We start from the raw sequence: 4,815 nt of genomic DNA, 5'->3' as shown, positions 1-4,815 counted from the left end.
AGTGGGAAGCTGGGCAAGCAGGCAGGTGCAGCGCTGACCTTTCTTGTGCTTTCTGTGTGCGATGCCTGCCTGGAAGCTAAGTGCCTGGTGCCAAAGGGAGCCTTTCTGCCATGCAGGCCTGGCAGTGCCCATTGCTGCCACTGCTGTTTCCCAAGGAGAGTAAGGGGATGGCCTCATGTTCACCTTTGGGCAGTCTCCATCAAGCTGCTAAGGCTGGGAGCATCCTCTTCCCAGACCCCTGGGCGGTAGCATTGTAGGAAGCACCTTTCTTTGGGGTGGGTGTTAGCTCAGAGAACTGGACTGCCTGGAGGACGCCCAAGGAGAAGAGGCTGAAGAAACACTTGTGGCATTCGCACAGAGGCCCCAGTCATCTCACGGACTATTGACCCGTACACCACTAATCCGCTGCCACCAACCAGGTCCTCCCTGGTAAAATCACTTCAGTCTCAGTCAGGTTCTCAAGTTAATAAAGAAGAGTGTATTTTATTTCAGACACAAACTTTTATGGCATTCCAAAAGTTGTTACTCTTTACTTTCTTAGTCTTATTTTTCTCTATCTCTTCTACCTCCCCTCACTCAAGAACCCACTGTCCTGTCTCTCTATTTCCAACTGCCTGCCTGCTGCTTCTCCAAATGCCTTTCCCAACCACTAAAACCAACCAACTGCCCACCAATGACGCTAACAAACTTTGGGCCCTTTTATACACATGTAGGCTCCACCTCCAGCTTTCCTATTGGTCTACATTTTTAACCCTTTCTTTCCCCTCTGTACAGACAGGCTCTAAACGGGCAAACGCCACAACACTTCACAAGGGAAAGTGTTTGAAAATGGATGAGGGGCTGCCGGCTCTGCAGGCAAGTGATTACATAACTGGACTTCTGAGCCAGTTCCATCTGACAAGCTGAAATGCGTGTGCTGGTAGAACAATCTCCTTAGAGCTATGCTGAACACCTTCCACTTGTAAGAATCGTCATATTACTTAGGTACTCAGAACTTGAAATGGGGATTTGCTGGGTTTGGTGTTCACATTTTATTGTTGTACAAGCGGAGATGGCGCCCTGCCTCTGGGTTGTGCTGGTAACAAATCTGCTGCCTGCCTGTATGATCATAGTTGCTTGGAATAAATCCAGAAGATGGAAAGAAATCTTTCTTTCTTTCCGCTAGGCTGACCACAGTATAATGATCCATAGCATTCTCCTTGGAAGATGCCTTACTTATAGCAGGTCGGATTATTTGTTCCTCTCCGAATGGCAGGGTCTCAGATGAAGGAATTTGATATCACCTGCTACCTGTCCTTTCATTTTCTTTTTAACTGGAGATGCCAGGGGTGGAACCCAGGACCTTTTGTATGGAAGGAATAGAATCACAGAGTTGGAAGGGACCCTGAGGATCATCTAGTCCAACCCCCTGCAATGCAGGAATATGCAACTGTCCCATATGGGAATCGAACCTGCAACCTTGGTACTATCAGTACACGCTCTAACCAACTGAGCTACCCAGGCAAGGGCTCTGCCACTGAACTACAGCTCATCTCCTAAAAGCAGAAATGTTTGACCTTAATCCCTGTGCTCATAGATTGTATGGATCACTACCCCACCCCCCAAAATTATCAGGTCTACAGTACTGGGTGTGGGGGCAGAGAGTCACTTACAGCCAGTGCACCACCAGGAATTCCTCTTTTAAACTATCATTTTCACTTCCAGTTACCACTGAGCATTGCTAGCCTTAGCCCATCAACTCCCAGCCTGGTTTACCAAAGATAGCAGCTGTTGAATAATGTGCTAAATATTTTTTCGCCTCTTCTCATCTTGCTGAGTACACCTGAGCAGTGCAGAGCGCTCTCTGACCCTCGCCGCCTAATGGGGTCTACAATTACCCAAGTCAAATACTAGATTTCACAAAAAACAAATCCATTTTGTTTCATTAGATGTTTTATCAATCATGATGTGCAGAAATGGAGGTCGCAACCACAGTTTCCCATCTCACAGGCAGAGGAATTGCCAGCTTCAGCTGACAGCGGGGAGAATTTGGGTGAGTATTCTGGTTTTACTGCCAGGAAATGGGAGAGAAACCTGTGAAGTTTTCTGCCTCAGGAGTCAAAATAACTTGCTCATTGTGGGTCTTGACCCAAGGGAAAAGAAGACATTTGCCGCTCTGCCTCAAATGGCAAAATGTCTTGGTCCAGCCTCATGAAAGCTGCAGCACACTGACCCAAATGGCAAGTCTATCCACCTCATTGCATAATATGAAAGGACAGGGCTTTGTGCTGGGAGGCAAAGAATGGTTCTGTTTCTCCTGAAACAGTAGCTGCTCCTTTTCCTGCAGAAATTGCTAACTGCATAGCAATCAGGTCAGCTCGGGAACTGGGCCTGGTTACAGCCGACTGGCACCTCTTGATGGACATGTCGCCAGCCTGGCGTTGGATCGCTGTCTCTGCTTTAAACAAAATGGCGACTAATTCTAATCCGCCGTAGTAATCGTCAGTTGGGCAGGGGTATATTGTCCTACTGAACTAAATAAAGGAGAGTAAAGGAGGTTTGATATTTTGCCTGCGCACCTTTGGAGATAAAGCACTCCTTCTCAACAGAGGAAGAACTTACCACACAGTGTTATTAGCTGTGGTAATAATTGGCCAAATTAAAATTCAGCCAAGTAGACTGCATATTTAAAATGGCTGGCTGAATATAGCGATCATTTGTCAATGTCCTCTGCTGAATTGTTAGTGAGACAGGCCTGAACGCATTATTCGAGACAGCAAATGAATGGTTCCAGTTGCTATGGATACAGCTCTGGTGCGGGGTAAATGTTCGCCTCTTGGCTCTCCTCCCTACTCTTCCCCCCCCTTTTCTCTTTCTTTTTTTACGTTCAGATTTGGAACATTGCAGAATGCAGAGGGTAGCGCTGCAACGAAGCTCTGAAAAGTCGTTTTGTGACTTGACTGATTAACAGGTGTATTAGGATTGATCAACAATTATCTGACCCGAAGTAGTGGCCATATGATATCTCCTCATTAACTCTCCCCTTTTTTCCATGGTTCAGCCTATGGGATAAAACTGACGTAACTTACAGTAGGAATAAGGTAAAGGTAAAGGGACCCCTGACCATTAGGTCCAGTCGTGACCGACTCTGGGGTTGCGGCACTCATCTCGCTTTATTGGCCGAGGGAGCCGGCGTACAGCTTCTGGGTCATGTGGCCAGCATGACTAAGCTGCTTCTGGCGAATCAGAGCAGCACACGGAAACGCCATTGACCTTCCCGCCAGAGCGGTACCTATTTATCTACTTGCACTTCGACGTGCTTTCGTACTGCTAGGTTGGCAGGAGCAGGGACTGAGCAATGGGAGCTGACCCTGTCATGGGGATTTGAACCGCCGACCTTCTGATCGGCAAGTCCTAGGCTCTGTGGTTTAACCCACAGCGCCACCCGCATCCCTTTACAGTAGGAATACTGAGCCTTTAACGACTAGCCTTTAATGACTATAGGTGCACCTCCTTCAAGCACAACCTCAGTAGGAATACACAATGAACTTGTGCCAAAAAGGTTCACACAGGACTAGGACAGGCTGCAAGATGCTCTGTTACTTGGTCCAGGGCGGCCAACCCCTGCATTTTTAACCTTTGGCCTACCGCACGCAAAATTCAGGTCTATGATTAGCATTTCTGGAAAAGGACAGGCTTTTCTACAGAGCTACTTTTAAAGCTCTGGTAAACCAGGGTTATATGAGCACCAAGAGGTTTAGGCAGAGATTTAGGCTCAACTCCATTTGTGTTTACATTTTATTTAAGAATCAAGACAGAGAAATTCAGATATTAGACCCTGCTTCCCCAAAGAAAATAAAAGCACAGAATTAAGTAGGTCACCTTAACTGGTCAGGAAACTTACAAAAAATAAGCAAACCCCCAAACACAACTACTCACATCCCAAAGTGGACGCCACACAAACAGCTGGAGGGCAGTCTGGGTTTTCGTGGTTGCAGATTCTGGTCTTGACTCTCATAAAGAACAAAGGGAATTGGAGAGGGAGGGTGGAATTAAAAAGCTCCAAGCATATCGCTTGGCATGGTCCTGTCTTCAGGTTGGTTCAGCATCAGTCTTAATTAATAATCATGGCAGAGGAGATGGAGCCCCGTTTGGATACAGAATGATACAGCAGAGCCTTGGTTTTCTAACGTAATCCATTCTGGAAGACCGGTCAACTTCCGAAAAGTTCAAAAACTGAAAGCGGAAGCCTCAATACAACAGGGAAACCCAAAATGGAAGCCGCATGGCACGTTTGTTCAAAAACCAAAGCAGTTGCTTCTGGGTTTTCGGCGTTTGAAAGCCAAAATGTTTGACTTCTGAGACACTCAAAAACTGAGGTTCCACTGTATAGATTTTGGTGTCTGTAAAGGTTTGAGGGAAGCTCTCCTGAAGGCAGAGTAAACAGCCTAAGGCCAATGGAGGCTGGAACACAGGCTGTGGGGAGAGACAGACCTCCGCTTTTGGGTCTGTTTGGGTTACTTCATATTTTCTAAGATGCCGAACCTGTGCTGGACAGCACAAAACACTGTATGGGTATTTTGCTTGTATCTTTGATGCTTATGTTCTGTTTTTGAAGAGTTATGCTAGTAAAACTTTGAATAATACTTTTATGGGCCTGGACATAAATGGAGTCAGTTCTCATGCTTCCAGTCACTTCAGACAGCACAATATTACTATCTGCACAGTGCTTTCCTACCTACCTGCCTGTTTTTCTGTACTGTGTTTCCCTTCAGCTGCCCACACTACTCTATATTGTTTTCTTCCTGGCTTGCCACTGAACTTATCAACCAAGAA

This window comes from Podarcis raffonei, chromosome 17 (genome assembly GCF_027172205.1).
Source record: "Podarcis raffonei isolate rPodRaf1 chromosome 17, rPodRaf1.pri, whole genome shotgun sequence".
NCBI classification, from domain to species: domain Eukaryota; kingdom Metazoa; phylum Chordata; class Lepidosauria; order Squamata; family Lacertidae; genus Podarcis; species Podarcis raffonei.
Note: the sequence above shows the minus strand (reverse complement) of the source record.